The sequence below is a fragment of the Diabrotica undecimpunctata genome, chromosome 9, assembly GCF_040954645.1.
Source record: "Diabrotica undecimpunctata isolate CICGRU chromosome 9, icDiaUnde3, whole genome shotgun sequence".
NCBI classification, from domain to species: Eukaryota; Metazoa; Arthropoda; class Insecta; order Coleoptera; family Chrysomelidae; genus Diabrotica; species Diabrotica undecimpunctata.
Window position 1 is genome coordinate 52,518,275 of NC_092811.1, and position 10,349 is coordinate 52,528,623.

General features: G+C 29.8%; 1 long non-coding RNA gene across 1 annotated transcript; it reads right to left on the reverse strand.

The window, feature by feature from the left end:
* Positions 1-8,122: 8,122 nt before the first annotated feature.
* On the reverse strand, positions 8,123-9,465 carry LOC140449547 (uncharacterized). The gene is made up of 3 exons (XR_011951824.1): positions 9,128-9,465; positions 8,919-9,037; positions 8,123-8,800 (listed from the first exon to the last, which is right to left on the reverse strand). It is a non-coding gene; the product is annotated as an uncharacterized lncRNA (long non-coding RNA).
* Positions 9,466-10,349: the final 884 nt, after the last annotated feature.

Genomic DNA, 10,349 nt, shown 5'->3' on the forward strand with positions numbered 1-10,349 from the left:
AGCAGCTCCAATTTTTTTTATTTTATTAAAATATGATAGTTACAATATTTACAAAAACTACGTAAAAACTTTTTCTTTACATGCTTTCACCACAGGAAAAAAAATAATAAAAAATAAACTAATTTTGAATTTTTGGGAGGTTTTTTTCGATTTCCCACAAATTTTAAAATACGGAGCTACCTGGTTATTGCAGCCACCCCTTCAATTATTTGTCTAATTTAACTGAAGAATGTGTTAGCGATGATGATAGCGTAAAAGACCCCGATTACACAGACGATGATGGAGAAAATATGGACAGCAATAACAATAGCTACAGTAGCAATTATTTGGTAGACAATAATGGTGAATTGGAAGCAGATGATGATGAAGATGTTCAACTTGACAAAAACTTGACTGAAAATGAAACGGAAACTAATAACCAAATCAAAAAGAAAAGACGTCATAAGAAACCAGAAACTTGGAAAGTAACAAAAAGAGTAGAGGCAACATTAGGAACGAAGGAACACATCAATAAATCAGGTAAAATTGTAAAAGCTAAAGCAATGAAGCCCCCTTGCCCTCCTTGTCAACTAAAATGTTCAGAAAAAATAGCAGAAGCTGTAAGACAGCAAATTTTTGAGAATTATTGGTGTAACACAAAAAATTGGGAGTTAAAGCGTCAATTTGTGCGCTCGCATATCACTCCGAAGAGTGTAATACGTCGTAGACCTAAAAACCATTCTAAAAGGCCGAGAGAAGTCAGCATTTCTTATAATTTTGATATAAAGTTAGATGGAGGTGTAAAAAAAATTGACGTATGTAAAAAATTTTTTTTAAACACTCTAAATATTTCAGAAACAGTTGTACGTAACGTTCTAAAAAACGACAATATGGGAGGCTTTGTGGCACAAGACCATAGGGGAAGGCATGAACCAATTAATAAAACACCAGAAGCGGTTTTGGATCGAGTACGAGAGCACATTAAGTCGTTTCCGTGCTACGAAAGTCATTATTCTCGATCCAAAACTGCCAAGAAATATCTAGGACCAGAATTGAGCCGTGAAAAAATGTACAAATTATATACCTTAAAGTGTGAAGAAGACCACATTCCAAATAATGAAATTGTTAAATTATGGCTGTATAAAAAAATTTTCAATAATGATTTTAATTTAGCATTTAAATCGGTTTCCGTGGATACTTGTGATAGTTGCGATCGGTTTATGCTACAATTAAAAAACTGTTCCGAGCAAGAAACAATAACATTACGGCGAAATTATGAACAACATCTTCAAGAAGCAGAAAGTCGATACAAAATGAAAGCAAACGATAAAAATGAAAGCAAAAAATCAGCTGGAAAAACTAAAATTATAATGTGTGATTTGCAGAAATGCTTGCCTACGCCCTGTTTGACAAATAACCAAAGTTTCTACAAGCTGAAATTATGGACTATAAATTTCACGATATACGACGCCACAGAAAATAAATCGTATTGCCTTATCTGGGACGAATCCGAAGCTGGAAGGGGTGGCCATGAAATTGCCTCGGCATTAACTAAATGGGCTATGACAGTTCTATCACAAACTGATGTGGAAGAATTGGTTATTTGGTCAGATAATTGCCCTAGTCAAAACCGCAATGTTATGGTAATGATGAGCTACTTTTGGCTTTTCAACATCTGCCCTAATTTAAAAGTAGTTAACCATAAATATTTACTGAGAGGACACACTCATTTAGAAGCTGACCAAGTGCACGCTATAATTGAAAGATCTGTAAAAAAACAGCCAACAATGCAGATCGTAACGCCTTGGGATTGGCAGCAATTAATCAGTTCCGTAGGTGCTCAGGTGATTAAAATGGACAAGGATGACTTCAAAAATTTTGAAGTACTTTACTCTCAATCTCAATCCCCATTCATCAGTAAAAAGAAAAATGCCGACAATAATAATTTCCTCATTTCAAACGTAGTCCAATTCCAAGTAAAAAAAGACACACCGACCATAATTTTTTATAAAGAGGCTTTTGAAGAAATTAGACCCAAAGAATTACACGTCGCTAGAAGAACAGCAACTGCGATCAATCTTCCAGAGCAGTTACCACTACGATATCAAAAACCAAAAGGGATCACACAAAAGAAAAAGGATCACTTACTAATCCTTTTACAATGGATCCCCAGTCAGTTTCAGGAGTTCTATAGAAATTTAGTTGTTACTACAAAAAAAGTTGATGATAGCGATGATGAATAAATGTTTTTTTATCATTTTTTGTGTTTTTGTTTGAATTTATGTAGGCACTTACTATTTTTTACAATGTTTTATCTGCCGGTACATGCCGAGGCAAAAGACCTTAAGTCCCAATATTATGTAATATATAAACAAATTTTTTATCACAGTAGGACAATATTGATTAACTAAAATATAACGTTACAATTATATAAATACATAATTTCATATGTCTTCAGATTAAGAATGGTTGCAATAATTATCTGGAACTCATCTTATTTTCCCATTATCTCAAAACTTCACTAAATGGATATACTACCCTTTACCTCTACGGTACAGATATACACTCGCGATCATAAAATCCGGGTCACCTTAAAAATTTCAAGTTTATTGAATATTTTTTCATCTGGTGCAGTAATAACCTTTTTTTAGGCTAATGTATTTTTTATTTGTCACCAATGTTTGTTTTGAAAGAAAAAAAAAACGGTTTTTTTATTGTTTTTATTGAAAAAGCAGAAAACAAACCAAATTGTCGATAAAACAGACATACGAAAAGTGGTAAAACAGTGGAATTTCAATGACTAATATCGTGTATTGCCTCGCCTTGCTCTAATAACGTCTTGCAGACGACGGGGCGTACTCTCAATTTTTCTCCGGATTACATGTTGTGGTATGTTATTCCACTCTCTCACTAACGGATCCTTAAGCTCCTGTGCGTTGTTAGGAGGTGGTGTATGGGTTTGAATACGTTTTTTCAAATCGTCCCAGAGATGTTCGATGGGATTCAGGTCCGGAGACCTAGCTGGCCGGGGTAACCTCGTAATTCCAACCCGTCTAAGTATTGCATACTGATCCTGGCAACGTGCGGTCGCGCTGTGTCCTGTATAAAAAAGGCGTCTTCTCCAAGCCCTGCCATTATGGGCATAACATGTTCTTCCAGAATCTCCGTAATGTACCTTCGTGCAGTTAAGGACCCATTTTCGATGAAGGGTAATTCTGTGCGGAAGTCGGAAGATACACCTCTCCAAGCCATGGACGAGCCTCCACCAAATCACATTCTTGGAGCAATGCAAGCTTGTGAAAATCATTCACCGGTTCTCCTCCAAACTCTTACACGTCCATCGGATCCAATTAGGCAGAAACGAGATTCATCTGAGAATAACACTTTGCTCCAATCATTAATTCCCCAATGCGCGTATTGTCGAGCAAAAGCTAGTCGTGCAACTCGATGCGCCCGGCGAAGGGGCGGTCCTGTAGCCATTACCCGAGAACTTAGTCCAGAAGAACAAAGTCTTCTCCTGACTATTGCAACGCTAACATTGCAATTTCGTACTTCCTGTAGACGATTTCGATGCATAACCGCAGTTGAGATCCGGTTTCGTAAAGCCTGAAACATAAGGAAACGGTCATCTCGTGCAGTGGTCGTTCTTCTTCGTCCAGATCCAGGTCGTCTGGTTAGCATACCCGTCTCCTGAAAGCGTTGAAGCACTCGTTGAACCGTAGAAAGGCTTATGCCAACAGTTCTTGCGACTTGCCGTTGAGTATGACCGTCTTCCACAAGCGCAACAATGCATGCCGTTTCAACAACAGTCAAAGGCATTTTTGGCAAAAAATAAACAATAATAATGGCACTAATACACACTAATGGTGGCAATAATAAACGTTTGTTTGTTGCGTTTGAACAGAAAGTCGAAGCACAAATGAGACATTTAAAACAAGCGGCAGTTACAGGTACCGTTCATTTTGGGAAGTGTATAGTTATCCGCGAAATCGGCATTATTGGAATTCTTTGTTACAAAGGAAACCACTAAGGCGACAACAATTCTCAGAAACATGCATTAGTTTGTATTTGTGTTATTATTATTTACGATAAAGCTCGTTAAAAATGAAATAACGGTGATTTTCAAGGTGACCCGGATTTTATGATCGCGAGTGTATATATATATATATATATATATATATATATATATATATATATATATATATATATATATATATATATATATATATATATATATATATATATCTGAAACAGATTGTTTTTTTGGGTTTGAAAATAATAAAAATTCATCGATGTTTGAAATTTAAACAATCCCCTTGGTTAAAAAAATATATTGATCTAAACATTGGCTTGCGAAAGGAAAGCAAAAATGAATTTGAAAAAAATTTATTTAAACTTTTTATAAATGCCCCTTACGGAAAAAGTATTAAAAATGTCAGAAAACATAGAGAAATAAAAATTGTAAACAGATATAATGGAAGATATGGAGCAAATTTCTATATCTCACAACCTAATTTTTATAGTTGTACTATTTTCGAATAAAGTACTGTAATAATAAAGTACTGTAAATTACAAAACAAAAAGTCACTTTTAATAAACCGATATATATATATATATATATATATATATATATATATATATATATATATATATATATTGTGACAATTGGGGTTTATAGAAAATAATTTATAAGTTATATATATATATATATTGTGACAATTGGGGTTTATAGAAAATAATTTATAAGTTATATACTACATAATATTAGATATAAAAAAGTATTTGATTATTTTAAATAAGTCATATACTAAAGAATTTTATAAAAATATATTTATGTGAGGGCATTTTAAGAAATTATCATATAATAATTGTAAAAAGTTGTATTTTAGTAATTATAATGTGGTAGATACATTTAAGTGAGCCATGTGACTAGGCAACCAACTATACAAACACTGTCTCCAAATTGACATTTTAGGAAATAATTGGGAATATAAAGTGGGGTTATAATAATATATTGTTTGAATTGTGTATTTTATTAAATTAGAGTGTTAGTTACTGTGAAGTCAATTGTTCACAGTTTTAGTAAGTCAGTCAAGCAGTTTAATAAGAAATATGAAAGTTAGTTGGAGATAGTCCAATTGTTTAATATAGTGAGTTAAATGAAGATTAAAAATTATGCATATATTTAATGCACATTTATAATTATACACAAATAATTATTGAAGATTATAAAAGTATATTAGAAGAATATTGGATGGACATTGGAAGGAATTTAAATTATATTATGAGTGGAGATTAGTATAAATCAACTTATAATAATTGGATATTGGTATATTGAAAAGAAGAATAAATATAAATGGTGTTTGCTGGTGGTGTATAAATGCTGGTGAAGAAAACTATATCTTAAATTGGTAGAAGCTGATAATTGGAAAAAGTAATTTCACAAAAACAAGGATAACCGAAGTACGAAGACATTCAGTGGTGATTAGAATATATATAGTGGAAAACAGTTCATTTAGGCATTCATTGAAAGAAAGGTACAAAATTTTGTTAATATAATTTAGTTAGTGTTATAACAATTTCAATTTTGAAGATAGTTTGTTTAAATTTAACATTGTCTATAGAATTTAATTAGTTTTATAAGAACATCAATTTAAAGATAGTTTATTTTAAATTTACATTGGCTAGGTTAGATATATATGTGTGTTTCATAATAGTTATAATAAAGATAATTTAAAAAAGTACTTACAAGCTAATTCTTTGAGAACCGCGATAAAAACCCTATATATTATATTATTAAAAATACTCATTGCTCATCATTCAAACAAAAAACACATCATAACAAATTGGCGCCCAACGTGGGGCTCTCTATTTAAAAGAATTAGTTTGGGAAGATAAGTGCTCTCATATAATTAAATTAATTATCAGTAGAAAGAAAAAATTATAGATTTTATTTTTAATTATATTTGAACAAGTAAAGTCTCAAAATGTCTCAAGGAAAGAAAGGTACAAGAAGCAAAAAGAATGAAGAAGATGTGGAAGTAGAAACACAACCTATACAAGAGGAGAGTTTAGTTCAAGTTCCACAAGATACTGCAGAAATGAATCCAGAAAGAGAGGAAAATGTCAATATGGCAGCTTTGATGTCATTAATGATGCAGATGAACAAGACAATAGAAGAGAATTCAAAAGAAATCAAAGAAGACATAAAAAAATTGGAAGAGAATTCAAAAGAAGTCAAAGAAGACATGAAAAAAATGGAACAGAAATTGGAAGAGAATTATAGAAAATTAGAAAAGAAAATAGAAGATAATAATAATAAAATTGTAAAACAAATGGAAAAACAAATGGATAAAAAACTTGAAGCTGCAGAGAAAAAAGTTGCAAATGAAATAAAAAGTATACGGAATGACTACAAGAAAAGGATAGACAATGAGAGGACAGAAGTAAAGAGGATTATTCAAGATAATAAAATAGATATAGAACAGAAAATAGAGTTACAGAAATGTAACTTAGAAGTAAAAATTAACGAAGACAGGAGAAACACAGAAGAAAAATTAGACGATATACAACAAAATATCCAAATAAATAGTAATCAAATAAGAAATGTGGAACAGAGAATAGATGATATTTCACAAATGAGAGACATAGGGAGACCTTACTTAAATTTAACAAATGAGACTGGGATTAAATTCTCTGGTAATATAAAAAATTTGCATCCTAGAGTATACATAAATAGTTTAAAACATAAATTAAGATTTGTGAATAATATTAATGATATTAAAGATTATATTAGAATGACATTAAATCACAATGCAGCAACTTGGTTTGCTAGTATTGAGAATGATTTAGATAATTTTCAAACATTTGAAAATAAATTTTTAAATTATTATTGGGGTGAACTAGAGCAAGCCAAGTTTAGAGAAATTCTATATTTTGGAAAGTATAATCACAATTTAAAATCAAATATGGTAGATTATGCATTAAAACTGATAACAGTTGCAAAATATTTAGAACCACCACTTAGAGAGGATGAAACAGTCTTAAATGTATCTAGACATTTTGATGCTGATGTTGTGCAAACCGTAACTGTACAAAATATTCAAACAATAGATAGTTTTATTAATTTTATTCAAAGAATACAAAGAGGCAATATGACAAGTAATAATAACAACAGAAAAAACAACAATAACTTTCAATATAATAAAAATGGTAATCAACAATATAGACAATCATATAACAATAATACTAGGTATGGTGATAGTTTACAAAATTTTAATAATACTAACAGTAATCCAAATAGACAGAACTTTAATAATAATACTAGTTATAATAGACAAAATTTTAATAATAATACTAATTATAATAGACAACATTTTAATAACAGTACTAATAATAATAGACAAGATTTTAACAATAGAAGAAATACAGAGCGACCTAACTATAACAGACAGGTAAATTGTGTTCGAAGAAATAGAAGCTGCGAAGACAGGGAACGAAGTAGTACAAGTCAGGAAAATGTGAGTAGAAGTCATAGTAGGGAAAGACATAGTACATCAGATCCAAGTGGTCAGATACAATCTGACAATTCTAATAATCAAAATTTTGTGCAGTAAACTTTCTGAATTACAAGTTAGGCCATTGCTATTATGAAAAACCTTCTGAATTTATTTCTTTAGATGAAGATAAAATTATTGAATCTATTAATTTAATTTATATAAATGCTTTGGCCAAAAATAAAATGATTAAGATTATGATAGATACTGGTTCAGAAAGTACTTTAGTCTCGGAGAATTTTATTTTTAATACATTAAAACTATCAGATATAATAAAGATTCCAAGAATTAAAATTGTTGGTGCAAATAATAAGAAGTTGGGTGAAATTGATAAACTAGCCAATTTTAAAATTAATATTCTTAATAAAGAAATTAATATGCAAGGATTTATTGTCAATGATTTATGTGTTGATATATTAATGGGAAATGATGAATTGGAAAAGAAGAAAGTAAAGATAGATTTTGAAGAAAGAATGGTAACTTTGGAAGGGCAAATAATTAAATTTATGCAGAAAGATGAGGTAGAAGAAGGAATAAGAGTTGATAGGATATTATTAAAAGAAAATAATGATGTTTATGAAGAAGAAATGTATTTTGATGATAGGGAAATGTCCCAAAAGAATGTAAAGAATAATTATTGTAGTGAATATTTAAGGAATGGAAGTTTTAAGCAGATGGATGCCTACGAGGCGGAGTGCGTAAAATTGGAAGCAAGGAATAATGAGTACATAATGAAGAATAATTTTATTTGTAAAGAAGAAGATATGATAAAAGTTTTAAATTGCCCTGAAGAATATAAATCAATAGTCATTTCCATATTGCAGCAACACAAGGGACTTGTCAATAAAGAAAATAGAATTGCACAAAATTATATCCATAGTATAAAAGTTAAAGAAGAAAAAGATTTTAAAACAAAATCATACCCAATACAATATAAATACAGAGAAGAAGTAAACAAAACGATTAATAATATGTTAGAAGATGGAATACTAGGAAGAATTACAGGAATGTCATTTTTCACTAAAATCGATTTACAGCATAGTTTTTGGTTAATACCTCTAGAAAGAAAAAGTAGACAGTATACAGGATTTCAGATAGATGGAGTAGTATATCAATTCAAACTAGTACCATTTGGACTTCAATCATCTTGCAGTGTTCTATGTAGATGTCTTCATGATATTTCGGATCAATATGAACATTTTGTAATTCACTACATTGGTGATATATTAATTTTTTCTAAAACGGCTGAAGATCACGAGAAACACCTAAAAATTATAATAAACAGATTAGATAAAGTTGGACTTAAAATAAATCAAGAAAAATGTACATTTTTTCAAAAAGTAGTGATATATCTAGGTTATAAACTTAACACTAACAGCTTACTGATATATCCATTTTATTCAATAGACTTGATTTGTTAAATAGATGGTAGATTTCATTATTTTGAATCAATTTGACATCATACTTGTTGAATTTTGTATATATGGAAATTAATTTGTACCCTAAAAATCATAATTTGGGGTTAGACACAAAATTGATACTATAATTGCTATAAAAATGTCTTTCTAATATAATTATGTGAAAAAACTTACCAATTTATATTGATGAAAGTTATTTTGAATGGAAATAATTCCTAGATTTTGTCTATAAATAAACAGAACTCAATATCGATTATATTTTTAATTAAGGTTATATTTTATTCTCTCCATTTGACATGACAGTTTGACCATAGAATAGCCGAACTGTGCTACGTTGTTCTCTGTTTTGACATAGACAGCGAACAGGGATGTATTTGATAGAACAATTAAAATAGGAAATTAAATTATTTCATTTATTATAATTACTAAGGTATGTGGATAAGAAAATTAATATTTAAAAAAATAATAAGTAAATTATTTATTTTAAATTTAAATTTTGGGGTATTGTGACAATTGGGGTTTATAGAAAATAATTTATAAGTTATATACTACATAATATTAGATATAAAAAAGTATTTGATTATTTTAAATAAGTTATATACTAGAGAATTTTATAAAAATATATTTATGTGAGGGCATTTTAAGAAATTATCATATAATAATTGTAAAAAGTTGTATTTTAGTAATTATAATGTGGTAGATACATTTAAGTGAGCCATGTGACTAGGCAACCAACTATACAAACTCTGTCTCCAAATTGACATTTTAGGAAATAATTGGGAATATAAAGTGGGGTTATAATAATATATTGTTTGAATTGTGTATTTTATTAAATTAGAGTGTTAGTTACTAATTTGAATGTGTATTCTGATCTGAAAAGCCTAAATGTCAACAAAATTATCAATGGAACATTAACGAATTCTCCAGAGTGCAGAGTGTGACCATTGTTTACAGTCGAACATTCTGGAATAATGATTATGTGGGTGGATCGAACAGATATTTTTTTCGAGAACATCTATATGGAAGTAATGGAACAAATTAGAACATGATTTCTTACCAGATGGTTCTGGAATATCCAAAAGATATAAATACCCGTGATTTGGATTTAAGATGGCAGTTTTTAGTCAGAAGTCAAGCAGTTTATTATGAAAGTTAGTAGATTAGTTAGTGAAGTCAATTGTTCACAGTTTTAGTAAGTCAGTCAAGCAGTTTAATAAGAAATATGAAAGTTAGTTGGAGATAGTCCAATTGTTTAATATAGTGAGTTAAATGAAGATTAAAAATTATGCATATATTTAATGCACATTTATAATTATACACAAATAATTATTGAAGATTATAAAAGTATATTAGAAGAATATTGGATGGACATTGGAAGGAATTTAAATTATATTAT